Below are 27837 nucleotides of genomic sequence, written 5' to 3' on the forward strand. Positions count from 1 at the left end.
AAAATGTGCCAGGGTTTTACCCCACTGTCCTGCCTCTCAGTTGACTCAGTAAGGGCTGAGCTTCCGGCTGTAAACCCGGGATTTTGACTGACTGGGGGTTTGGAAGGTCGGAGTCGGTTTGCATTAGAAGAGGCAGGTTTGATTGGTTTGAAATTTGGGTCTGTTTTGGGTGCCAGGTGTGGATTTGCTCGGTATTTGCCCTGTGTGCTGCTCCCTGGGTTTGGTTTGTTACTCCAGTGGGTCATTCTGGTGTTTTCCTGTGTCTTTTAATCCCACGAAGCTGCAGTGGTTTAGCTGGGGACAGAACATGACCCCGTTACCTTTGGGATTCCCACGCTGATCCGCTGCTGCCTCTGAAGTCTTCTGCTGCATATTGAATTATACCTGGATTTAATTGCATTACGGATCCATAGTCCTGTTTTTCATGTATTAGCATCCTTTGGAAGTACAGTCTGGATTATTTCTTAGGTCTAACGAGGTTATCTCACTTGGCAAGCTGATCTATCCTTTGTGATAAATGGCGTTTGCAGGTTCCCGGCCCCTCCGGAGGCAGAGAATAGGTGGCACAGCCATTAGCAGGGAAGAGCTGCGTGTCTGGAGTGACCCCAGGCCCCCAAACTACATGTGACTGCATCTTTATATTGCTAATTTGCTGTAAAAAGCTTTGGCATTTGAGCAGCCCTTTCTTGGGGTTGGGCCGGGGCAGGAGAAGCCGAGGAGGCGGCGAATCCACATTCCTGGCACAGGCCTGTAACCAGGGTGAGGGGCTCCTCTCCTCCCCAGGAGGTGGCTGATGAAGAGTAGGCCCCTCTTCCTCTTCCTTTGGTTTTCTTTTTTTGCCTCAAACACATTTCCCACATTCTTATTTCTGTTTACTTACGGAGCTTGGTTCGTGGCATCCCTTTGGATGTGAATACCCATGCTTGACAGGGAGCCTTTTCTTCCAAGGTACTTTTCTTTGGTGATTTAGTTCCCTTGAAAGGATTAGGGTTTCTTTGTGTAGCCTAAAATCAACATGGGCTTTTCGAAGCTTTGCTTGGGAAACCATACACAAATAAGCTTTTTAGTTGATGGTAGATTATTCCTTTGCCCCTTATTTCCATTAAAATGGCATCTTTCTTTTCTCCTCCTGAGTTTCCCCTTAAAGCCATATGCTAATTCCTGTTGGTAACATGAATGACAAGGGAGGAATCAATGCAAATCCAGGTGCGGCCAAACTAGGCTGGCTGGTATTTTCTTTTTTTTTTTTTTTTTTTTCCCCTTTTTTTTTCTTTTTTTCCACTGGGAGAAAGAGATTAAGGGGAAAGAGGACAGAAAAAGCATAGGGGACAGTTTTGTCAAAGGGATTAGCATTCAAACTACTAAATATCAGGAAAAAGAGCCTCAGAAAAGCTCCCCTGTTTGGAGATAATGTCAGTAATTGCTGGCAGGCAGGTGCAGGGCTCTCACCATGCTGGGGAGGCTGTTGCCTTCTCTAAGTGTGTGCCCTGGGGACACTGTGGCTGCCCGGGGGCTGTCAGTTTGATAAATTCCAAGTTCCAGTTCCCTTTCTGCAGTTCAGTCTGTTTTGCTTCCAAGCCAGTTCTTCCCCACTGTGTGTTGTCCACGGCCGCTTTTGCCAAAAGCAATAAAAGTCACTGGTAAGAAAGGTCAGATTTGCATTGGGTAAATCCTGATGGAGCCTTCAGAGCTGCCAGGCTGGGAGGGCTGGGCAGGCTGGCAGTGTCCACAGCCAGCCCTCTCAGAGATCCCACAGCCACTCATGGCTCACACACTGTTGGTTTTTTTTGTCGTCTTGCCACTTATTCCCCCCCTCCCCGAATTATTTATAACTGAGGTAGCAGAAATTACACAAGGAATGTATTTACAGAGCAGGTAGAAATCCTGAAGCATTTCAGCTCTCGTATACACATTTTGTCCTCTTTCTGTCATTTAGTTGTGGACTTCAAGGCTGAAGATAAGCTCGAGGAAGGATGGATTGGTGTGGATGTGTAAGGGACAGTCCCTTCCTCAGAAACACTAAGAATTAAAGAAATCTAGAGCAAAATGAAATGACCCCAAAACCTCCCTTGAAGAGCTGGTGAAACCCCTTGAGGAGAAGTCTCTCAGCTCCCATTTGTGAGTTAGTGCCCTTGGAGCTGAACGGGAAGGTGCATCCCTGACTCTGGAAGGGTGCTGTGAGCTTTGAGGGGCAGCAAGTGGATGTTGGGGCCCCTCAGGGCTGGGACACGTGTCAGAGCTGGAAAGGGCTGTGGGGTTCCCACCTCAGCTCCCTGCTGCCACTGCTCCCAGACATCCCAGCCCTGTGCCTTGTCTGCAGCAGGCTGGGAATTTGGGAGGGATATGGTTTGGTCCCCAGAGCAGGAATTGCTGCAGCTGCCACTGAAGTGAGTTGTCCCTGCACTCCAATGGCTCTGCAGGGAACACTTCACCTTGTAATGCTGAAATTATCCAGGGAGATGGTTCCCATGGGAATCCAGGTGGCTGTGCTGGGAGGTGAGCACCCAAGGGTCTGGGCCCATGGTAATGCTTGACAAAGGAGCTGTCAACATCTGAACAAATGAGTTGGAGAAGGGCTCGCAGAGAAGTGCATCCCCCGCCTGCAGCTCCCTCCCTCCCTCCGTGCCGGTTGGCCCTTCCAGTTTGGAATTACTGCTTATGCTCTGTGTGTCTTTGAAGGAACAGAACTGCTCCTTACCCTCTGGGAGTGTCACCTCAGCACCACTAATCCCGGCCAGAGAACAGGATTTGTTCAGGAATTTTTGTAACGTGACTTCTCAGTGTAATTAAATTCCATTCTCTCTTGATAATTTAAATAGACACATCTGAAGCTGCAGAGCAGGCAGCTCGTTCTATGACTGTGTAGTTCATTTATGTTAACTCCCTCCTACGTACCCTTGGAAAACAGCTTTTCCTGGAGGGAGAAATGGGTCCCAAAGTGGTGAAGTTTTTGTTTGTGCCGTATATTGAAGTTTGCCTTTGATCAGAAACACAATTGGGCTGTTAGAGCCTTTTATGTTCAAATTGTTTACAGGATGTTCATGTAAACTTTATGAATCCTTCTGCTGTGTGGCACCACCAGCTGTCAGGGAAATATTTATACTCTCAGCTGGAGGTAGATCAAGGCATCTGGGTTAGGAGGCTTCACTGGTGGCTGAAATACCAGTCGGATCAAGCTCTGGCTGTTGAAGTGGTTCTACAGCAATATCCTGCCCTGGAAAAACAGTCATGTTGTTGTTTCTCCCCTGTCTGTCTGTGGTGAAGCGTTTCTTGAGGATCCTCTACATCTGTTTCTGTAAACAAGTAGGGAGCTGAAGTTGGCAATTCCTCCCTGCTGATGCATTCACAGGAGATCCTTGGCTGTGGAGAGGTGCTCTCACTCTTAAGTAAACCATCCCCACGGCATCTCATGCTGAATGTAAGTGGATCCAGTGCTACACAGACAGCACGTGTGCAGTGTTAGCATGGTCAGTGGGCCTGAGAACTGGCTGGGGCTGCCTCCCTCCTTTCTAGGGGTCTGTAGGAACCCACAGAACATCCTCACTCCCTTGGGGTGGATTGTCAGCATTGCTTTCAATTTGTGGGGTGGCTGCTCTCCACATATGTTGGCTCTTCTTGCTGCTTCTTCTCAGTGAAACGCTTCTCCCTCACTTGCTCTGGGAGCCCTGGAGCAATCCCAGCAGTGCAGGCAACTGGGTATGGGCCAGCAAACCTCAGGGACTGCTGAATCACACCAGCTGTCCCCCTCTGTGGTGGATCTGATGGCTCACCCTCCCCAGGGGACACCCTGACCGTGGTGTCTCCCGGCCTTTCCGGTGGTGGCTTTGAATCACTGGTTTGCCTGTGGTTTCATGGGTTTCAAATGGCTTTTCAGTATTTTCCATGTGAAAGTTCAGTGTCTCATGAGTGAGGGACTGAGCACTGGAAAAAGCCTGTGGTTTGGAGAGCCCGTGTTCCTGGTACCCATGAGTTAAATCAGAAGAGCTGGTGTGTCACTTCACTCTGACTTCCGAGCCAGGCAGAGGAAAGGTCGATAAATGTCTGGAGATGGTGCTTTGTTCTGGTACACAAAGGAGTGAGGCAGTTACTCCTGTGCCAGGAAGGCTTTATCTGAGCAAGGAATTTGCTCCATAACATCCCTGATGGTGGCATCTCCAGAGCACAAACCCCTCCTCACCATCCCTACTCTTTCCATGCCCCTTCTCTACGTGCTGGTGGCTTTTTGACTGGGCTGTGGCAGTCAGGTGGGGTGTGGGGTGCCAGAGCTTTGGGATCTCAGTGCTGGGAGACTCCAGAGATGTGGGATCCCAAAGCTGTTCTGTAGCTGCAGGAGAAGGTTGCTGGATAATGTGATGTGCCCAATGTGCCCACAGGGACAGGTGAAAGTCCAGGGTAGCCTCTTCCACATCCTTTTGGATTCTTAAGTCTTAAAAGTTGTGATCTTACTAACAGGAGCCTTTCAAGGCTTCACTGATAACTTTGAAGTTAGTAACTCAAAACAAGAGCAGAGAGCAGCCAGCATGGTACAAGCACCTGTTGGCACTGGCTTTTCTTGACCAAAATAGCAGAGGGAGGCAGTTGGAAGTGTTCTCCTGGGCATCCCTGCCCGTTTGGGCTGGTATCAAGTCCCCTTTGGGATTACTTGGTGACTATATTCCCCCAGGAGTTCATTTAAGGCTGTTGATTTTAGCAAAGTCAAACTATTCCAGTCTTAGGGAGCAAAATGGCAATATTTACTAACACATAATTGTATCTGTTCTGGAGGGAATGTTTGTTTTATAGATTAGCCTACATTTGGTTTACTCAAAAAAGACACCAGTGTTGGACTGTAAAGTTGTGCTAATCAGTTCAAAAGAATGTAGAAAAATTCTTAGGATAGGAGTGTTTTGGTGACAAAGATCCTGCCTCAACATACCTGCAGTGAGGGGAGTCCAGGCTGGAGGCTGGTGTGAGATTTCATACACAGAGCATCCTGCAGACCTCCCATATCTGGCCTTCTGTTAGTCTCTCCCTTGTAATAAAATGTTATTTTCTCTGAAAATGTATGTTTATTTAACTAGGTCTCTTTTTGCTTCACAATCTGGATTCCATTCAGTCAGTTACCACTCCAATTAACTAACAATTATTTAACATTAACAGTAATTACAGACGCCAGTTAAGCGCCTACAGATGTCAACTGTTAGCTTTGTACCTAATCACTCAATGAAATGGAGAAAGTTCAACAAACATCAATTAGCCAAGCAATTAGTATGAGGTAGGAAAGAGCATGTTATCGTGTGTGAGCTGATTCAATTTATTTTATTTTGTCAGTAAAACACACACAGGCAGACAAGCAGCAATAAGTTGCTGAGATTAGATAAAGCTGTATTGTTTTGCTGTTTATACAAGGGTTTTTTTTCCCCCTCCTATTCTTTCCCTTACATAACTTCAATGTGCTTTGCCAGGCGTTTGTTATCTTATCAAATACACTTCATTTCCACTGGAAAAGCACAGCAGTGTCACTGGCCAAGGCCCTTTGCATCAGGTTTACACCAGCAGTTCTGTCACCTTAGCAAAGCTAAGCCTGTGAGCAGGCTTAACCTGGGAGTGAGTTTAACCCACGTTAAGCCAAGACCAGGCAGACACCACGGTGCTGACACAACGGGACGTGGTTGTAGATAAAGCTGAACCATGGGAATGGATTCCTCCATGGGGTTTATCCCTCCGCGTGTTTAACGTTGAGACTGGATCGACTCCGGCTCCACAGCACCTTGCTGGGGTTGTAGGAGGACAAAAGAGCTTCCTCCCAGGGGTGTGTCAGCAACCAGGGCCTGGGCTGGCCCAGCTCGAGGGAGGGAGCAGCCTGAACCAAGGGAGGTTTCCATCAGTGTTACCTACAGCCACCCTGGGGAGCAGCAGAGCCTGCAGCAGCACCCTGTCACTGGATGTTGACTATTTGTGCCCGTGGGGCTCAAAAACTAGAAAAAAAAACAGTAGGAATGGGCCATGAATTAACTTTACCTTCAGAAAGCAGTGGTTCTTTCCCAGCCACCATCCAGGCTGTGCTGCCAGCCTGGCTTTTCAGCCTGTTTGAAGTCAGTGGAGCTGTGCACAGAGTGCTTGGTGCGTGGGGTCGGTGCACGGGGGGTGTCCAGGCTTCCCAAGTACCCAGCTGTGCCTCTGACCCACCAGTTCACCCCCTGAGGCCCTTCTTCTGCAGGATCTGATGTCTTCTCACTTGGCACAGTTGCACAGCCTGAGCAAGGGGTGTTAGACATCCAGCTACTCTTAATGTAAAGAAAATAAAAAAGCACTCCAAAGTATCTCACATCCTACAGTCTTGACACTCTGGATGTCAGTGGGAGTTTTGCAGGGATGTCTATAGGAATTGTGGGCTGTTTTTTTCCTTTTTTTTAAATACAGTCTCATAGCTGCTTAAAACCAAAGCGGCTTTTTTTTTTTTCTTCCAGTTCTCAACTGTCCCCCAGACAAGAATTACTTTTGTCTTCAAAAAGGTTGGAGCTTGGAGCAACCTGATCTAGTGGAAGGTGTCCCTGCACAGGGCAGGGATTGGAACAAGATGAACTTTAAGGTCCCTTCCAACCCAAACTGTTCTATGATTCATCACTGCACTGACATATTTTAAGTGTTTCTCTCCATAAAATGATCCCACAAAGTCAGATATTATTTTATCATGCAGTCTGCCCACAAAAGTCCATTTGAATTAGTGGTTGTTTTCCAAAGTGTGGGAATAGGAGCAGAGAACCACAGGCAGATCTCGCTGTTGCTTTCCAAAGTCTCAGCTTTTTTTTCCTAGAAAAACAGAGTCTGAACATGTGAAGAAACTCTTCAATGTGTGACCTGAGTGCAATAATATTTGTCTGAGTAGGCAGAAAAACTGAAATGGAGCCTCCAAGTGAGAGCTGCCACGTTCATTCTGGTGGCAAAGAAGACTTTGTGAAGGATGATACTTTAATCTGGTGAATTTTTAACTTTCTCGTGGCTCAGTGGAGATTATCCAAAAGGAAAGGCAGGGCCTTGTCACAAAGAGACACTGAGGTTCTCAGGGTTGGGAGGGAGTTGTGAGGGGCATTTCTAGTCTCAGGGAGCAGAATAAACAGCCCCTGATTTGTCCTCATTTTGGCTTCAGCTCAGTATTGTCCTTCATTGCTCCACTGACTTCAAACACTTGTTAGCACTGAGATTTACTGAAGTGCTGTGCTGGGTGAGGGCCCCAGGAGTAAATCCTGGGACACCCTGGAGACTCTCAGCCACCCAGGCATCACTGAGAATTCCTTTTTTCCTGTCCCTAATGGATCCTGGTGACCGAGGGAGGCTCGAGCCCCTCTTGCTGGTCCCTGTGCCTGCCTGGTCCTGCACTGTTCCCCCACCTGGCTGCTGTCCTGGCTTTGGGCAGCAAAGTTGGGCTGCATGAGGAGAGTGATTTCTCACCAGAAACCCAAACACAGCAAAAAAAAAAGGGGGATAATTTTTCAGCTGAGTTGCTTGAGTGAAAGGAGGAGAAGGGGGTAGAGACAGCCCAGGCAAGGGCAGAGGAGCTGCCCCCACCTTGCTGCTGGGGGATCAGCCCAGTCACAGCACAGCTTCACCTGCCATCACCTCTTCTCCTGGAGTTTGTCCAAGGCATCCAGTTATTCAGTGTAACAAGAACTGCTTTCCCAGCTAGGTATGACTGGCTGAGAGAGGCCTCAAGAGTGTGTCTGAAAGTGTTCAAGCACAGTGTTCAAGCTGTTTGAAAAAGCCAGTGTCAATGTATAGTTTAAAAGTGGCAAACAGAGGAGCAGATAAACTGATTTAAGTGCCTTTTAGAGCAGTTAATGGCCTTGACTTACATATGCTGGGAGAGTAAGGCAGGAGCTGGGAGCAGGGCTCCTTCCATAATTAACATGGAATTGTAGAATCCCAGAACAGTTTGGGTTGTATGGGACCTTAAATCTCATCTCATTACATCCCCTGCCATGGGGATGTATCCCTAGCCCAGGTTGATCCAAGCCCTGTCCAACCTGGCCTTGGACACTCCCAGGGATGGGGCAGCCACAGCTTCTCTGGGCAACCTGTGCCAGGGCCTCCCCACCCTCACAGCCAAGAATTTCTAAGCCAAAAATACTGTTGTAAAAACACCTTTTTCTTTTTTTTTTTGGAGCTGAAGACCTACACTCACTTAAGGATGTTCAGAGTGGGACAAGGGGGAACGTTCCAAGTCTGGGAGCACAAGACTCAAACCCCACCAGAGCTGGAGTCTGTGTTTATGCAGAAGGATTTCCCCTGGCACTTGCAATGCTGGTTTAAGGCACCCTTGCAGCTTGCCCTGACCTCTCCAGAGCCACCTGGCTTATTCCTGCCTCCTGTTCCCAGCCAGAGGAGCTCCCCAAAATCCCCTCTTACCCGCTGACCTGTCATGATCCAAAAGTCACTCACAGTCTTTGGAGCATGGGCCGAACCACCTCGCTCCTCAGCCCCCCTGGGAGCCTTGCACTGGGTCCCTCTGTGCTCTGTGGGTCCTTCATGGGTTTTCACAAACATTTTGGGGTCAGGAGGGGAGGGGGATCTGTAGGACTTGGGCCATGTGCACGGTGAGGGAGGTGGGGAAGAATCCTTGGAGGAAGAACCTGTGGAGCGGGGTGAGGTGCAGCACTGCTGGGCTCCCACAGCCATTTAGTGCTGTTTCCAAATATTTCAAGTTAGTGGGCACTTTTGGAAATTAGAGGCAAAGGAATTTGAGTGGCTTGTAATAGAAAACAGCTGCTGCAGAGCAGGCTGAGTCCTGAGGAAAAACGACTCCGTGGAAATAGGTCTGCTGAGTAATAAAGCCACAAATAAATACTTAGTTCATTTACTAGGTTGTTAGTCCCACAAGCACTGAAACTTCATTTGTTGAAAGAAACAGCATTATAAAAATCAGAAGCAGATGAGCAAAGGCCTGGTTTTACTGCTGCTGGCTGGGTTTTATTGCTGGGGGTTGCAGGCCTGGAGCCTGTGCAGCTTTCAGCAGGTGTGGGAGCTGCCTGGGGACCTCAGCACCAGTTTGTTCTGTGCTGGGATAATAACTGTTGGGTTTTTTTTTTTTCTTTTCTCCTTGCTTGTGTTGCTGAGATAAATGGCTATTAAAATCTGACTTTGGCAGCTTTTCAGTGCTGGGCAGGACCTGCTGCCCCCGAGGAGGGGTGAGAAGCTGTGCTGGCAGCACAGCACCTGCTGTGGATCAAAACCTCAAGGGTGGGTCAGCTTTGGAACTTCAGGTACCAGCTCTCCTTGGCACCCTGGGGTAGCATAGAGAGAGTGTTGTCTTTAAGGGAATTACTGTCCTCAGGCAGTTGATCTTCACTTTTTTTGGTTATTGGGGGTAGTGAGACTTCAGATGGAAAGTCTGATAAGGGTATTGGGTTTCTGACCCTTCTGAGAGAGAAGTGCTGTAATTTTTCCTCTCCCATCTGATTGCATCCAGGTAAGGTACCTAAACTCTGCTTTAGGTGCTCCTGACACTCTTCCTGAGGTCCAAACAGGTCTCATGTAGTTATGGGAGAAATGGGGTGAACTCATGGGCTCTCACTTCTTCATCAAAAAGGCAGGGGAATGATCTTGGTCTTCATTTTGGTTTTCATTTGTTGCCAGAAGTTCAGTCTTGTGTTTCTAACTCCCTATGAAATGGGTGTTGATTTGAAGCTGAGGATTGTTGCTGTGTGAATAAACAGCCTCTAGACTAGAGTCCTTGGGATCTGGGAAGGATTTACCATGTGGATGGAGAAATGGAAAGCTTGTCAGGGTTTTGGGAAGAGCAGTGTGGAAGAGCTGACCATGTCCTCTGAACACATACATGGATGAGAGCATGCTCAGGAACAATCCCAGCAATCCTGAAACTCCAAATGCATCCTCCTTCCCCATGCCAAGAGAAACCCCATGGTTCCATCAGACATGTTTAGAGCAGACCACTCTACCCAGATTGTTTTGCAGACCGTGGTTCTTGAGTGACTGGCTCATTATAACCCAGTTCATACTTGAGCAGTCGTGTCTGATTGCAGGTGGGTGAACAACCCTTGGATGAACAATCCTTGGAATACACCAGGAGTTGCTTGGATGTGGTCAGAGGGTTTAACTCACCCTGGCACTGCTCGTGTCACTGTGCCTGTTGTGCTGCTCCCTGTGTGTAAAGAGATGTCACATCATCTGCAGCCAGACCCACAGCCATGGCCATAGAAACAGGTCCCCAGGACCATGTTTGGTCCAAGTTCCAAGAGAAATCATAACCTTTGGGTAAAGAAGCTCATACATGAACACTTGAAAGGTTAAAGCAAACCCAACTGGCTCTGTGGATTGAATTAGAAAACTCTCATTTGTTTCTGTGTTGCAAAGATCATTTTTTGTGTCTTACAGCTTTTCTTTTGCTGTGGTCAGTTTTCCTTCCTAAAACTGGGCAGTTGTACCTGCTCTTGTGTTTTTCCAGTTGTTTCTCAAGATAATTGGTGCCCAAATTAGGAACCTGTGAATTTGCACTTGGAGGCAGAAGAGTGCTCAGCTCTGCTGAACCTGGTGGGGTTACCAGTGCTTGTCGTGGAGAGTGTTTTCCTTTGTGTGCATCTGCATCAATATTTTACAAAAATAAGTATCCTCCTGAAGTGACCCTCTGGAAGTGTTCAAGGCCAGGTTGGATGAGGCTCTGAGCAGCCAGGGCTAGTGGGAGGTGTAGAGGGGTTGGAATGAGATGATCTTTAAGGTCCCTTCCAACCCAGACCATTCTATGATTCTGTAAAAGATGGTGGCCAGACTGTCGGGCCCTCGGGTGCTGTGTGCTCCTCCTGTGGTGCAGACAGGGTGGGATGTAAAGTCTGAGCAGGGCAAACCCAATTTGACCAGTCAGACAAGTCTGAACCGCTCCCCACAGCGGGTGCAGTGGTGACCAGCACGACAGTGTCTCGAGGTAAACTCTACAGAGCCTGGTCCTGTGTGAGTTAGAAGTGTTTGTGGGCACTGTGGGTGTGAGTCCAACTCATTGCCCAGTCTCATGGACAGCAGGTGAAGCCCACAGAGCTGCAGAGATGACTTGTGCCCTGCCCTCGTGCTCCTCAGGTCGCTCCCGTGCCTTTGGCACTGTGTGAGTTGCGTTGTTGGGGTGATGGATCTCGGCTGAGCTGTTTTTCCATCTGCTTCTGTATCTGCTCTCTGTACCTAATTTCTGACTCTTATTTCGAAGTTATCACTCTACAGACCACCTTTGGCCCTGTTTGCACAGCCCCTCACTCTGGGCACACCAGGCCCACGGCCAGGACTTGTGGGAATCACTGTAATATGATTAAATGCTGATAATAATCATCTGGCAAGCTGTTCCACTTGTCTGCAAAGGGCTGGGTGATATGTGCATGTGGGACAAGTCTGTGCATCTTTTGAATTAATAGGAAAATGAGGTTTGTCTGCAATCCAGCCCATAGTAAATTAACACCTTGCTCTTAAATAGTTAGCTGACAACTTGAATGGGGGTGGGGGGTGGCATTTTAATAGTTAAGCTGGTTTTCTCTGTCTTCACATGCCCTGTCCAGCATCTCCTCTATTCAAATAACCTAATTGCTCTCCAACCTTTCAACAGCACATCATCTTAGCTCCTTGCTGCCAAGATGGTTGTTCACCTCAAGGCCTCATTATGTTTTGCCACTGTATCAGGGGCCAAAAATAACTTGACAATATCTGCTCTCAATGACAAACAAATAATTGGGTGAAGCTGCCACAGACCACTGTGTGCAGAGCCCCTAATTAGAGCAGCCCCCAGACCACCTCCTTGGTGTCACAGCAGGTCTGCAGAGAGTGGGACACAGGGTGACAGCCTGGGGATGGTGTCCTGGGGGTGCAGACAGTGGGGGGGGTGTCTCCTCAGCAGCCCAAGACAAGTCACTGTCATTTTTCTGGATCTTGGAATAAAGGCTTAACAAAACCATTAAAAAGAATAATAATTAAAAACAATGACAGGCACACTGTCACCTGGCAGGATTTGTGAGTGTGCCAGCAAATGATCCGTCTTCCTCTTTTAATCTGATATTGTAATTAATTTAAAGTTGATTGCTGTGCATACTTAAAAATTAGATTAGCCAGTAACTTGTTTCTAATGATGTTTTTTATTGCTCTGGCAGTTTACACAAAAGCCATGAAATTGCTTGTCTTTGGAGCTTGTTAATATGTCCTGAGGAGGCAGGACCTGAGATGGCCTGTGCCAGGGTCCCCAAAAGTGAGGTGTCCCCAGTGGGATGTGGTCACTCTCCTGCAGCCCTTTGGATCTCTCCAGCTGTGTCTTTCTGTGATTCCATGAGTAGCTGATATTACTAATCCTATGTGACTTGGTGGATGTGACAAAACAGAGTGGCTGCATTCAGAAGTGTGTGGGAGACCCTGTAACTCAACATTTCTTGGAACTGCTCCTTTTTAAACACTGATGGTCCCTTTTCTGTGCTGCTGAGTGAGTAGCAAGTCGGGATTTTCAGCCACATCAGTACAGGTGTGTGTGCCCGGGTCACACCACCTGCAATTAGGATGTTCCTGCTCAAGAGCTTGTTCTTGCTGCTCAGACAGTCCGTGTTGGGGAGCAGATTGTGAGGCAGAGGGAGAAGCAGCATTAGGGTGTTATGGGAAGTGGTTCAAAAAGATGCTGGGGGGGATTTTACTTGTTTTGGCAAAGAATCTGTAGCATTCTTCTGCAGTGTTTTATGATTCTGCCACTGCCAGCAGTTAGAACTAGGAGTGGTCTGAAAAATCTGGGCAGTTAGGAAACCTTCAAAGCTTAAAGATCAGCCTAGTTTGTAGGTAAAGGTCTGCCTTTATAGTTAACGTGTCCATGTTACTTATTTTAGTAATCATATTATGGATAAAGTAATTTCCAAAAGCAAACATGCAGGAGGCAAGAAATAGGATTCTGTCTCTGAGCTGATTCTTCAGAAAATGATAAACAGACTTTAGCAGTCTGCATTTAAATATTTAGGGTTTATGTGCTTTCCTTTGGCTAACCATGGAACATGAGCACTGCTTAAAACCTGAAGTTTATTGCTGGGCTTTCATGTTCTCTCTGCAACTTAAACTTTGTCCTTTGTAGACAGAGTGAGTCCATTCTCTTAGGCTGTGGTTTTAATATGGAAAAAGCATGTAGATAACTTGCTCTGACAGGCAGAAGGTAAATGATTTCCCTACATCTCAGGCAGGTTAGACTTTTTTTTTTTTAAAGAAAGACATTGCTTATACTCTATTTACCTTTTCCCCTGAGGAGTAAATGGGAGGTGGAGGCACCACATACTTTCTGACATGTTGTATTTGAGTTTTCCCTTCATTGCAGCAACACATCAGCCAGGAGTGAGTTTCCTGGGGGTGGTTTGGTGGTGCAACGTGCTGAACCTTGCCTTGTCAACAGGCACATTCCTGGGATTTCATGCAATAGCAAGTGTGGTGTGAAATGGGAGCTTCACAGAGTAATAACTCATGTTGGGCTGTGGAGATCAGGAACAAACAGCAGCAGGGGCTGAGCTGCTTGTGCTTAAGTGCAGAGCTTTAAAGGCTGGAATGAGTCCAGAGGAGGCCATGAAGATGCTCCAAGGGCTGGAGCAGCTCTGCTGTGAGGAAAGGCTGGGAGAGCTGGGGTGTTGGAGAAGAGAAGGCTCCAGGATGACCTTATTGCAGCCTTTGAGTACCTAAAGGGGCTCCAAGAGAGATGGAGAGGGACTTTGGGCAAGGACCTGGAGGGACAGGACAAGGGGGAATGGCTTCCCACTGCCAGAGGGCAGGGATAGATGGGATATTGGGAATAAATTCTTCCCTGTGAGGGTGGGGAGGCCCTGGCACAGGTTGCCCAGAGAAGCTGTGGCTGCCCCATCCCTGGGAGTGTCCAAGGCCAGGTTGGACAGGGCTTGGAGCAACCTGGGCTGGTGGAAGGTGTTCCTGCCCATGGCAGGGGGTTGGAACTAAATAATCTTGAAGGTCCCTTCCTACTCAAACCAGTCTGGGATTTTGTGGTGAAATTTCAGGTCCCATTTTCTCAAATATAAAAATAACTGTAGATTCAGGCATCCCTTGGAGAGCTGTAATTAGTTTTGAGAACAAAAGGGTTTACAGTTACACACCGTTACAATCATGTTACTTAAAAGGTAAACCAAAATTACACAGCCTCCTTTTTTGTTCCCTCAGCATTTGCAGGAATGCAGTTTCAGGTACATGTGTATGTATGTTTTTAATAACACTCCGTCGTTCGACATGGTGTCTTGCCAAAAATGAAATCATTAATGAACTCCACGGGGGATTTATGCAGATCCAAAGCTGCTCATTACATCTATTTTTAAGTCCATTGCTGCGCTGAGGGCGAGGGGAATTTGTTGAAACCTGTAGTGTTAAAACTTGTAATTTTGTTTGCTAACACTTGCAGGAGATTACAGATGTGATCCAGGGCCCTTTGAAGTCGAGGGGAGCAGGGGAATCATTAGCATAGGGATTAGTGAGTGTTTTTCTAATGCAATACTCTTACCTGGTGCTCTGGGAAAAGCTCCCTCCCGTCCCTCCCCTCCCACCTGGGGAATGCACACAGCAGGGATGGGGTGTGGGGAGTTCTTTCCAAACTGTGGCTTTTCCAGAGGGTGGAAGTGTGGCCTCTGGTGTGTCTGTGAAGTCTGAATGTCCATGGAAGCTGAATGTCCACGAGGTCTGTCACTGTATAATTTTAGAAGAAACAGTCTAAGAACTTCTCCTTCTTCTTGGAGGCAGCTTTCTGGGTGACTCCTTCAGTGCATGAAAGGTGCATTTTCAGAAACACCCATGTGGGATGCTGGGTGTTCCCCAAAGAAGGTGTTCTCAGAGGCCTCTGGTGCCAGGGTTTTCTGTGGGAGCCTCTCTGCTCCGGGATTATGGATACACAACTTCCTCAGGCAACTGGAACAAAGGTGCATCAGGGCCAAATGCAAGTGCAGTTTTCATACAACATATGGAAATAGTCTCTTGTGACAGCAGGATACAGACATGGAAAAATAGCATTGTATGTGTCTGCAGGAGCCAAAGGGAGTTTGAAGTTGCTGCTGGTGTTGGGTTCTCTGCAGGTATCTAATGGGGTTTGCTGTGACATGCTCCTGAGTGGAGAACGGTCCTGGAGCTGACAGACTGTGCTCAAGGCAAATTCTTTTCATTAAAAAAGGATTTCACTAATTAGAGCCGACTGTCGGCTGACAGGTTAATTGATAAGGGAAGTGGGCCCAGTAACCTGGAGGTGAGATTATATTGTGACTTTAAATCTTTATAGTCTCTGGTAAAACTTGGTCTTCCACTGGAATGTCAGAGGAATCACCCTGGCTGTTTTACAAGGCACAGGGCCTGAAAAGATCTGAAAAAAAAAAAAAGCTGCGGTTTCCTAAAATTCAGTTTTCAAAGTAAAGATCTGATCTGGCAAATTTATTCTAGGCTAAGGCTCATTGAGCTGTTTCAGTGGCAGCTTTGCTGCACATTGCTGTGCTTGGGCTCACGTGGAACCCAGTTGGGGCTGACAGGGAGTTCACGTGTAACTTCTTTAATCAGCTAAAACAGAACTTAATGTGCCTTCTTTTTAACTGTTGAAATAAGTAATCACTTGCTCCAATAAAGAGTGGTTTTGGAACCACTCTTTTCTAATAATTTGCCTTTTAAAATGGAAATGAGCTTGGGAGTGGGTTTAGTGGTTGATAGGAAGGAAACAGAGAGTAGAGTGAGATTGGATATTAGGAAGAAATCCTTCCCTGTGAGGGTGGGGAGGCCCTGGGGATGCCCAGAGAAGCTGTGGCTGCCCCATCCCTGGAAGTGTCCAAGGCCAGGTTGGACGGGGCTTGGAGCAACCTGGGCTGGTGGAAGGTGTCCCTGCCCATGGCAGGAGGTGGAACAAGATGATCTTTGAGGTCCCTTCCAACCCAAACCATTCCATGATTCCATGGTTCTGTGAAACAGTGACACAGGGAGCCCAGCTGGGCTGTGCTGGGTCCTGCTGACAGATCTGGGCTCAGTGAAAAGCCTTTGCAAAGACATCTGATGAACACAAATGACTTCCTGTGATTATTCTTTCAGCCGTGTGGAAACCATATTTTATGGGGTAGAAAGATAATAGTGAAAAGGCAGGTAATTACAGTAGGACCTGGAAAAATCCAACTGGAAAGCTCTCTTGACCTCCACCTGAGTCCACTAAAGCTGTGGAAGGAGGCTGTGGTGGGGGAAAGCCACTCATCCATATTTAATCCTTTCTGTTTAGTCCAGGTTATTCCTTAGATCTGGACATTATCCCTTTAATTTGTTATGTTCAGGTAACATGTAGGCACAGGAAGGGCTGGATGAGGGTGTGAACATGGGGATGGTGTTGAGCAAGAGAGGTCAGACCAGTGTCAGGTCGTGGGGAGGAGGGAAGGGAAGGGACTGGGCAGAAAGGTCTCTGTCCCTTGTGCTGCTGCAAAAACCTGGGTGTAGTTTCAATGTAGGTTTTGGCTGTTTTTCTAAGGAAAAACAGTGGTATAAAGAAAGGTGTTTCCTGGTAAGCTGAGAGCAGCATATCACTCATCAGATTCAAAGGAATAAATTTCAGCTGTTATAAATGAGGTGATATACACTGGCTAATAATAGCTGTAACTAGAATTTGGGAGGGGGTGAGTCCTAAGGATTTGTCATAATGGTTGTTTTCATTGGCACACGAATACCTGACTGTAAGAGCTGAGACATTTGTGTTCCAGCCCTTTCCTCTTGGGTAGAATTAGATGCATGGATTGCATATATCAGTATGATCAGCCCTGCTTAGATGTCAAAACATCGAGTGTCAATCCTATCATAATATCTAAACCCAACTTGTTTTCCTTTTCCTCCCCCCCTTGTGCTCCATCTAAAATAAATAACTGAAAATAACCGAATGAATATAACCCATTTCTCCAAAGGAAGAAAAATAATTGCCTCCAGACTTCTGACTTACCTGCCAAATTGCATCCTGATGTGAATTGCAATGGACAAATTATAATCTTTTGAGACAAGGGAAGAGATGATGGAGTCTGTAAGTGACCCTTCCCTGGTAGGCACAGTCAGAATGAAACTAAACTTGGCAAGTGATTTGCACTCACACCAGGGAAGAGTCAGTCCCCAGGTCATCCTCGAAAGGCATTAACTTGTGAGTGTGAGGCAGAGAGCTCCCAGTGCCTGCTGAGGGCTGGCCTTGGACAGGAGGCAGCTCAGGGGCTGTCAGTGTTATGCACAATGCAAGCCCTGTATTCCACCACTGCAGAAAAAAACCATAAACCAAACAACCAGAACAAAACAGTGTCAATAAAAAACAGAGCGGGGGGAGGGAAATCCAACCAGGGAGTCTCCTGTTTGCAGGGTTTGTCTTGCAAAGGCATTTTACAAGCAGTGGAGCTGGCAGGGGAGGCCCCATCAGTGAGATTTGGGCATCTGTCTTCAAGAAGTTTGGTATTTAATAGAGGAGTTGGAACTGGATGAAGTTCAGTATATGGTGGAGGGGTGGAAGGAGATGATCTCTAAGGGCCCTTCCAACCCAAGCCATTCTATGACTCTATGATTCTGTTTCTGGCTGTGCCCCAGCCCAGGGCTATCCCTTGGTTCAGCCCTGCCCAGGCTCTTGAAGCTGTTTGGGGCTGTTCATGGTTGGTTGTGCTGCTGTGAAGTCCCTGGGCTGTGTCTTGGTGTACTTGATAATCCAGTGCCTTGTGTAAATGTGGAGCAGCCCAGGACACACCTTTGTCCTGTTGCACAGGTGGCTGCTTCTGTGTAGAAATGGCTGTGAGGATGCAGAGGGTTACCTGGGCAAAGACTGAGAGATTTCCATGTGTTTCAGACTTGCTTTTACCCCATTTTTAGTATTGAAGTGACTTCTCTGGGCCTGGGGCACTGCAGTGCCCGGGGACAGGGGCAGCTGGAGGGGTTGACTTGCAGGAGGTCCTTACAGAGGGGTGAGGGCAGTGATGCTGAATGATGCTGAGTGTAAAACTTTATTTTGAGCTCTAGAAAATAACCAGTGAAGAAACTAAACTTCGTTTCCAGACGGGAGAGTGTTTTGTGAGAATTGTTCCCACAGACCCTGCTCAAAGCCCTACGTTGTCTGCACCCAAGGAACCTGAATATGTCTAAAAAGCCTTTTGCTGTAGAAACTAAGAACAGATACAAGCTCTGTAAGAAACTACAGTATCAACTGTGTGAAAAAAAACAAACAAACAAACTCAAAATGTTGTAATTTCCCTGCTGTGAAGCCAACATGAACAATGTAACTTCAGTGAGGTGCTCACTTCATCACCGGCAGTGCCTGGTGGGGCTGAGTTCTTCAAGTCCCATTTAAAAACTAAAATAAAATCTTATTTACTTCAATTTAAACTATATACATTGTTACTTCAACCATTTAGATGTATCTGGTTAAGCACATGGTTTCCTGGCCCTTTCAGTTCTGTGATTAAGTCGGAGGGTCTTTTAGTGACTATTTAAGCTCTTGCAGAGAAGTCAAACAATCTCACAGCCTTTGGTGAAACCCAAAAACTCTCTGGTATTTTACCAGCTCACTTACTACTGTTGCTGCCTGTGCACATTGAGGTCCATTTAGGTGATTCCTCAAAATGTACATCCAAAATATTTGCTATCCAAAGGCTTTAGCTCTGTTTGGATGGGGTGTCAGTAGGTTGATCTTCCACCAGTTGAAGCTGGAAGTCAGAAACCAAGAGCTCTGTACCCAACCTGAGTTACTAAAAGCTGATCTTGACTTTTGTAATGTGGTTGGTTGTGTGGATGGTGCTGCCATTGGAGCTCAGGCTGGATAGAGGGGTTAAGACTGGGAAAATAAAGGAGGGAGTAAATCCTTCCAGGCTGGGTTATGAGTAGCAGGAGCCAGTACAAAAAGGAGACATAAGGTTGTGTCCCACTGTAAAATAGTTGGATAAAAACAACCACCCCACCCCACCCCCCGTTCGTGACAGGTTCTCAGACAGTTGTGGTTGTTTCTTCAACCTAAGGAATATTAATTTCATTTGGTGGCTTGCTCTGGAAGGTGACAGCAGTACTGTGAGCGTTTTCTGAGGGAGATACGAGCTGTAGAGGTTTATTAATAGGATGTAAAACAATTATTTGTTTGTTCCTTTCTCCCCTCAGGAATTTTTTCTTTTTTGTTTTCTAAATAACAGAAGACATCCTTGGCAGCAGAATCCCCACAGTTGTTAATGTCAGATTGTTATCAGATCTGGCAGTGATTGTTTTCTAATAATAAGTATGTTTTTCCCTTGCTGCTCATGCAAGAGTGACAGTTTCCTGCAACTCAAGGCAAGATGAAAAAGAAATTCAGCATTTGCCACTTACATCTCTGAAAACAAATGATCTAGTTAGTGCAGATCTTTCTTTTTTATTATTTATCTGCCTTTCAGTTATCTAAGAAATGGATTTCCAAGAAGCAGCCGAGAGGCGGGGTTGGAATTCCTCCTGCTTTTCAGCTTTTGTTTAGATCCTGTTCATGTTTGGGCTTGACTGACAACGTCCCTGCACTCCCAAGGGAAGAGCTGCTGAAACTCATTTTAGTTTTGGTCTTATTGGTGAGGTTGGTTGAGATGTTTTCATTTAATAAGCGTCATCACAGTTTGGTGATTAGTGTCTTCTCTGGGATAAGAGGCCCACTATGGAAAATGCCTGGGGACTGGTCTGGGCAGCTGGATTGTGCCAAGGTTCCTGTCATCCCTGGGGCTGCCCATCAGTTGCCCATGGCCTGTGGTGGCCTCACTGGAGGGAGCAGACCAAGAATCACAGTCACAGAATGTGCTGAGCTGGGAGGGACCCCCAAGGATCACGGAGTCCAACCCTCAGCCCTGCACAGGCCCAGCCCCAAGAGTCACCCCCTGTGCCCCAGAGGATCAGCCAAACCCTCCCTGAGCTCTGGCAGCCTTGGGGCTGTGCCCACTGCCCTGGGGAGCCTGGGCAGTGCCCAACCAGCCTCTGGGGGAAGAACCTTTGCCTGAGATCCAACCTGAGCCTGCCCTGACACAGCTCCAGCCATTCCCTGGCTGCTGTCCCTGGTCCCCCCAGAGCAGAGCTCAGTCCCTGCCCCTCCTCTGCCCCTGCCCAGGCAGTTGGAACTGCAGTGAGGTCTCCCCTCAGTCTCCTTCAGCTGGACACACCAAGTGCCCTCAGTGTCCTCAGGTGGCTTCAAATCCAGGCCCTTCCCCATCCTCGTTCCCTCCTTTGGACACTCTCCAATGGCTCAATCCCTTCCCTACACTGTGTCCCCCAAACTGCCCCAATGTTGAGGTGAGGCCGCCCCAGGGCAGAGCAGAGCAGGACAATCCCCTCCCTGGTGCCCCCAGGACAGGGTTGGCCCTCCTGGCTGCCAGGGCACTGCTGACTCATAGAGCTAAATCCTCCTCCTCCAGGAGGGTGTTGTTAAGGCTCATAACTGTTCACATTCCTGATTTTTCTCATTTCCCCTTGTTCCATAGTAGTGTCTCTGCTGCTCTGACCCGGAGCCTTTCTCCTGGCAGCTCTGGTTGCTCAGATGCTGAGCTGTCCAAGGAGCAGGGAGAAGGGATTCTCTCCTGCATCCTCAGCCCTGTGGCCATGAATATGCACCAGCTGTCGGGATCCCAGGCCCAACCATCACCTTTTCCCTGTGCCAGCCCCTTCCCAAAGCAGAGCTCTCCCTGACCCGTCCCCCGAGGAGCCCCGGCTGCTCCCCCGGGGGGGAGATGAAAGCTGGGCCGAGTCTGATCCCAGGGCAGGATTAACAACCTGAGATGTGTCAGGGCAGAGGAGAAAGGGCAGCGCTCAAAGCTCCTCTCGTCTGTTATGGCAACAACACAACAGAGGCAGTCACTGATTACCAAACACGAGGCCACCTCTTTCAGAAAGGGATTAAGTAGCTGAAAGCACTTTTTTAGCCTGAAAGTGATACGGTGTTAAATATAACCCTTTTGGACTATTTCTTCCTGGGGATTATTTTGGAAAAGCCCTGTGACCCTGGATCAGTGAGCACCCCTTGATGCTGGATGGATTAACCAGCAACGAGAACATTAAGTGATCACAAGCTGCTGTGAATTATTTTTTTGCCTTATCAGGCTTCATTTTAAGATTACTGGCAGATCCTTTAGTCTTCTCTACGTGATATTCTTAGCTGGGAGATTAACTGATGTTTGATTTCTAGAGTGATTTTAGTCTTATTAACAAAAACATTTGGCAGCGCATACTTTGTTTTAATTTAGTTGGCTGCATTGGAATTTAAAGTATAAAAGTGTGTTCTTCTTTTTAAAATAAAATTCATTTAGTGAGTAATTTTATTAATTTTTCTGGGACAGGAGCTGTTTAGCAAAGAGGAGGCTGGACATGATAGACCAGCCCAAACTCCTAGGCTTAGTGATTCCTGACTGCAAACTGGTATGGGAAAGGGCTGGCATCAGGATACAGAAGAATCCCTGCAAGATTTAATTTCAAGAAAATAGCACAAATGGAGAAAGTGTTCTTTTCTTACTCTGATTTTCTTTGCTGTGTTTCTTGTGTATCAGATCTTACAACCAATAATAACAAATCATTACCCCTATTTAGGTGAAATACTCCTTTATGAACAGTTTTTACTTGAACAAGCTGCTCTGTTGTCATTCCTAATATCCAAAATTGGAGTTCCAGGACAGATACCAGGATTATTTTGGGAGTAGAAATATTAAGAAGTTTCTTCACACTTTGCCTCAAACCCCTTGGCTGTGAGAGCTGCTGGGATCTCACCCTTCTGTTGATGCTGCAGACAGTGGTGCTTTTCCTTCGGAGTCAGTATTTAATGCACACTCACAGGTGGTGTTGGGGGATCCTTTGGAGCTGCACAACCCACTGGGTGGACAGTCTGACATTTTGAATGATTGAGACCAGATGGGAAGCAGACCCTGTTCTCACACTGTGGTGGGACAGAAGGGATGTCCGGGCATGTTTTGAAAGTCACTTTTTATTTTTTAATGATCTTTGAGGTCTTTTCCAACCTTAATGATCCTGTGACTCAAAGGATGCACTCCAGGAGCTTGGATAAGCATGAAGCTGAGCACTTATTGTCCTTAAGGATTTGCTGTTATCTTTTAAAGCTGATGTCTTCTCGCTGTAGCAGCTGGTTCAAAACCAGTTGTGGGTACAGTGCCTGCAGTTTGAGGCAGAAAAACCCTGCAGTGATTCACCCACTGAATGGTTGCACTTCCCCAACATCTGATGTACATATACACCATCCATTCACCATGGCACAGGCACATTATTTCTGCCTTCCCTGAGTTTATGGTTACTTAGGCAGCTTAAAGTTTGTTCAAAATGTGATTTCCTATGATTTTGAGAAGTGACTTTTTACTGTGAGAACCTGTAAAATGCAGAGGATAATGTTACCTGCCCAGTGTGTGGCCCTGGAAGGAGCTGGCACCTCGGCTGCATTAGAGTTACATCTTCTGCATCATTAGCAGAGCTCAACAGCAGGCTCTTGTCTGCTCTTGGAGAGGCCCTTACCACTACTAAGAGAAGCTGAATTACCATGGAGTGGTAATAAGGTGCAGCATTACTGCCTTTCATGATTTTATCACAGGGAGGGCTCATCATCTTTTTTTTGTTGTTATCTTAGATCCTTAAGTAATATCATTATGTGAAAGGCATTCCCTTTCATGAGGCTAAAAATTGCAATGCAAATAAGAAAACCCTGGATATACATGCCATGGTTTTTAAAGCAGGTTCCTGGGAGGGGGGACACTGACTTGTGGGGGGCTTTTTGCTTGAGACTGGAAATCCTAGAAAGTTTTGTGAAGCTGTGAGGAGCAGTGAAACATCTCCTAATTGCCTCCTCCTGAAGGGAACCTACAAGAAAGATGGAGAGAGACTATTTGCAATGGCCTGGAGTGACAGAACAAGGGGGAATGGCTTCAAACTGACAGAGGGCAGGGTTAAATGGGAAGAAATTCTTCCCTGTGAGGGTGGGGAGGCCCTTTGGCAGGGGCTTGAATGAGAGGAGCTTTAAGGTCCCTTCCAAGCCAAACCATTCCATGATTCTGTGATCTCACCTAGGCATAGCTTTATACCTCGTGCATTTTTGCCACTAGGTAAGTGGTGTCCTTGTGCCTTGGGTGGCATCCTTTATGTTCTGTCCATATGTCCCATGGACTGTTCCTGTGTGTTGCTGCTGTGGCCACAACGGGTTTGTTCCTCCTCCCAAAGCCTGGTCACTCCTCCAGCCCAGCAGGTCCTGGGCTGTCTCTCCAGTGTCACCCAGGGTGCCCTGTGGGAGCAGCACGCTGTGCCAGCTAGAAGAGACACGATATCTCTGCCATGAAAACATTTCCAGGCATCTCTGTGTGCTGGAGGTGTTCTGACTTGCATTAGTAGAATCTGCTTGATCCCTGTTTCAGTGCTTAGTCCTGGAGAGCGAGGGAAGTGGATCTCTCTCCCTGATCACTGGCAGGGAAGTGGGATTGCAGTGCATGTCCTGCCCTCAGAGGAGGTCAGCAGCCCTCCTTCACTGGCTCTTAGCCTAGAAAGAGAGACCCAAACAGTAGAAGAAGGGGATCAGGGTTTGTTCATTCCTCCTCTTTGTCCTCCACGGTTGAATATGGATTATCCATTGCAGCAGCTGGTTTGGGGAGAAAGAATGTTGAGATGAAGTAATCAAATCCTGTCAGGGATTGCACCACGTTGGTAGTAAATCCACTGAGTAAACAGAGTGGAAGGTTTTAATGCAACTGTTGTGCAGAATCCCCTGGATTTTATCCCTCCACAGCAGTAGTGATGCTGCCAGAAACAAGTTCACCGCAGCTACTCCCACCTGTATCTCCTGGTAAATCTGGAGTAATCACACAAATCATTCCCTTGAAGGTTTTGGTTTGCTTTGGCAGCTCAGTTGGTACATGTTGAGATAAAAGGGCTGCCTAGAGCACCCCATATTATCCAAGCATCCCTGTGAAATGCTTCCACTCATTTCAGTAAATCTAACAGCTTTGAACAAGAGCAGGTATTTTTCTTTGTAGTTTCTTGAGATAATTTCAAGCTCCAACGTAACTGCTCCCGTCCAATGTCTGCTGGGCAAAGGTGGTTATAAAACTGTGATGGAACACATTGCCTTGTGACTGTTGGAAAGGCTCAGCTTTGCAGCAGTGTATGGATCTGATCTGGGATGCAGCAAAACCCATCCTGGAGAATGCTGCAGTTCTTCATCAAGAGCCTGTTGGGCAGTGAGATGGCAAACTCAATTACAGAAGCACAGTTATTTGGGTTATTCAAGATGAGAAAAAACAACCTTGAGCATCAGGGTGAGATAACCAGGCCACTGAGCAGCTGCAGCAGCAGTAGAGGAGATTCTGTGTTAGCAACTCTGAGATGGGGGCTACTGGAAGAATGAACTACTCATAAGCAGCCCCAGCCTCTAAATTAGCTGGGGTTATTCAAGGAAATCACCTGTGGTCAGCTCAATAGATATTTTAATTTACTGCACTGAAACTGTTAAAAAAGATGTAAATAATTAAAAGGTGAATAAAATCTTAGAGCATGGGATAGAAACCAGGGCTGTTGTTCTCAGCAGCTGCTCAAGGCAACTTCTGAGGAACAGGCTCTGCTCATTGGGCTCCATCCCCCCAAAACAGAGCTGAGGGTGGGGGTTGTAGGTGGGCAGAGGAGATGCTCACACAGCAAAGGGCACTGTGTGAGAACAGGCTGGAGGGGCTGGGACAGGGCATGAGGGAAATGGAGAAGATGTCAGAGTTACCAAGATTTATGGTAGAAACGATTGCTGAAGTAATCACAGAATCCTGGAATGGTTTGTCCAGAGAAGCTGTGGCTGCCCCATCCCTGGAAGTGTCCAAGGCCAGGTTGGACAGGGCTTGGAGCAACCTGGGACAGTGGAAGGTGTCCCTGCCCATGGTAGGGGGTGAACAAGATGATCTTTAAGGTCCCTTCCAACCCAAACCATCCTGGTATTCCATGATTCTGTGATCTTCTTCCCACCAGGGGCTCTATGGCCCAGTCTTGATTTTGCTGTGCTCTGTCTCTGTGGAACAACATCATAACCCTATTTCCAAGCACTTTAATTTTTTCCTGAGGTTTTTTTTTGTGCAACAAAGATAGACTTTCACTGGGTACTTTGCAGAACCATTTAATGTTGTTTGGTTTTAATCTGTTGTGTGATTAAAATAGATTAATGTTGTAGTAACATAAAAACCCTCAGGGGGTTTTGTTCTCTTTGTAAATATTCTCTAGGATCTCTTCTATCTTCTAAACTGTGTGTAGGGAGAGTGTTTAATGGGACCTGGGGAGAAAAGAGACGCATCTTAAACTTAATATAAGAATTTAATTTTTAATAGGTTTCATTTGGGGTTAGAGTATTCATATTAGAGTGGAAATTAAAGTGTCTAAATGCTTTGTGTGTAAGCTGTTGGAAAGTCTATAAAGAGATGTGCAGGGAAAAAACTTTCTTTCCTTTTTTATCTGATCTTAAAATATGAAACTGCAGAAGCCAGTGCTTGATATCATACACTGATATTTAACCTGCTTTTGCAAACTTGCCTTTGAGTTGTCTTTAGCTGATACAGACACAGTTTGCTGGGCAGTGAGTGAGGTGAACTTCCCTCCTCCAGCAGATCCCCCTGGTTCCCATGATCCAGGGATGAATCTCCAGAAGGCTGTGCTGCCCATGGGAAGTTGTACAGGAATTAGGTCCCTTCCAGTGTGTTGCTGGCTGTGTGGAGCAGTGAGGAGTGGTGAGCCAAGCTGGAGGTGCCACACAGGGGTTTATGGTGTTAGGTAAAATGCCTGTGGTCTCTCGAAGCCTGTGGATGAGAAGGATGAAAAGAAGATTAGTTGCTTCATAAATGTGCTCTGGTCTTTACCTGGGGGCAAAGGCTCTGCTGTTTTATTTCAAGTTTAGGAAGATTTTTCCTTTCTGTTGTCTAAGACCAGGCTTCAATCCAAGCAGCTTGGTGAGGAGGTGGAAGCTTGGCTGCAGGGGCTCCCGGTGGGTCGGGCACTGCCAGTCCAGAGACCCTTTGGTGTCACACCTAGCAAGGGAAAATTCACCTTTCCAACCATCCAACTGGAGAGCACTTGCAGGCTGGTTTGTCAGGGAGCAGTGTGGTGGTTTGGGATGCTCCCTCCCTCCCTGCACAGCGTCCCCTCAGTGGAGCTGCTCTGCTGGCCCTGGGCCGGGCCAGCACAGGGCCCCGATGTGGCAAGTGTGGGCAGGCTGGCTGGATTCATCAGCCCCTGGGCTTCTGGGGCTAATTCACAGGTTTATTGGATTTCTTTGCAGCTGAGGAGTTGCACAAGTGTATCCTGAGCCGGGGTGTGCTGTTCGTGGAGCGGGGGATGCTCCCGGCAGGGTCCCGCTTGCAGCCGCGGCGATCGATGAGCAGCAGCCGCCCCTCCTGCCTGCACAGCCACCCCTCCTGCCTGCACAGCCACTCCTCCTGCCTGCACAGCCACCCCTCCTGCCTGCACAGCCACCCCTCCTGCCTGCACAGCCACCCCTCCTGCCTGCACAGCCACCCCTCCTGCCTGCACAGCCACCCCTCCTGCCTGCACACCCCCGGCCTGGGGGATTAGTTTAATACCTCAGCTTTATCTTGGCACTGTGGACTGCTTTCTCTCTTCATGCAGAAGCATCAGAATGTCCTCAGGCTCTTTTTCGTAAGATTAAGAGCTTCCCATGGCATCCTGACAAGGAGGAAATTTAAGGAACAAGAGTATTTAACTTAAAGCTAATCTGGTCTTTGTGAAAGTGGGAGGATTAGATCATTAAGTTCTACGTGCCTGGCAGGTTTGTGCCACGATGGCACTGCAGAGAGGGGAGCTGCAGCCTGGTGGAGTGTGGAGCTGGAGGAGGGAAGGAGAGAGGTTTAGAATCCAGGGACGAGTTGTGATGTGACCATTGGTCTGTTCTGAGTGACTGTTCATTAAGGAAAAAGGGAGAGCAGGGATGGAATTGTGTGGAAGAGGAAGGGGCAGGTCTCTACCCCTGCCTCACTCTGGGCTTTGTTGGAGTCATGTGTGAGCCCCAGTCCCAGTCAGTGTTGGGCTCCAGTCCCAGTCAGTGTTGTCCTCCCTCACAGGGAGCCCACAAAGAAGATGGAGAGAGACTATTCACAAGAGCCTGGAGTAACAGGACAAGGGGAACAGCTTCCCACTGCCAAAGGGCAGGGTTAGATGGGATATGAGAGGAAATTGTTCCCTGTGAGGGTGGGGAGGCCCTGGCACAGGTTACCCAGAGAAGCTGTGGCTGCCCCTGGATCCCTGGAAGTGTCCAAGGCCAGGCTGGACAGGGCTTGGAGCAACCTGGGCTAGTGGGAGGTGTCCCTGCCCATGGCAGGGGTTGGAACTGGATGGTCTTAAGGTCTCTTCCAACCCAAACCATTCTGTGATTCTGTCATCTCTGTACTGACTTCCTGGGCCACAGAGTTTTGTGTCTCCTAAAACCTTCTGTCTCTCTAAACTCACTTTGTATCTAGAGTTCATTTTTCAGCCTTGCTTGAAGAAGAGTAACTTAGAGAAAACACTTGATGTGCTCATCGTGGCACCACCTCCCTCCTCCCGAGGACAAGTTGTTAAACGTTTTCAACAGTTTCCAGTAAAACTGGTGTAGCTGATAAATGTTAAACTGCCTATTTTTTTCCCCTGCTAGTCAGAAACAAACCCCAAGGAAGCTCAAAGTGAGCACTGGAGACCTTCCAACACAAATGGCAGGCTTGGCATCTCCCAGGAGCAGGAGGGGTTGGATCCCTCCAGACGTGGAGGGTGAGGAGCAAGTGTTGGTCCCAACCTGCAGCCAGAACCATTTGCATGTGCTGCTCTCCCTCCTTCCCTCAGAGTCAATTTGACAGCTCTGATTTGATGATAATTAAAAAAAATCCT

General features: G+C 47.5%; 1 protein-coding gene and 1 long non-coding RNA gene across 6 annotated transcripts in view; one reads left to right on the plus strand and one right to left on the minus strand.

Moving 5' to 3' along the window:
* Window positions 1–27837, plus strand: part of AUTS2 (activator of transcription and developmental regulator AUTS2) — a 766509-nt gene that overhangs the window by 696893 nt on the left and 41779 nt on the right. The window lies entirely within an intron of this gene.
* On the minus strand, window positions 25703–27594 carry LOC127480933 (uncharacterized). Its single transcript, XR_007908055.1, has 3 exons — window positions 27424–27594; window positions 26541–26643; window positions 25703–25988 (listed from the first exon to the last, which is right to left on the minus strand). It is a non-coding gene; the product is annotated as an uncharacterized LOC127480933 (long non-coding RNA).

Source organism: Manacus candei, unplaced genomic scaffold (assembly GCF_025592945.1).
Source record: "Manacus candei isolate 608988 ecotype Guabito, Panama unplaced genomic scaffold, ASM2559294v1 h1tg000076l, whole genome shotgun sequence".
In the NCBI taxonomy this organism is placed as follows: Eukaryota; Metazoa; Chordata; class Aves; order Passeriformes; family Pipridae; genus Manacus; species Manacus candei.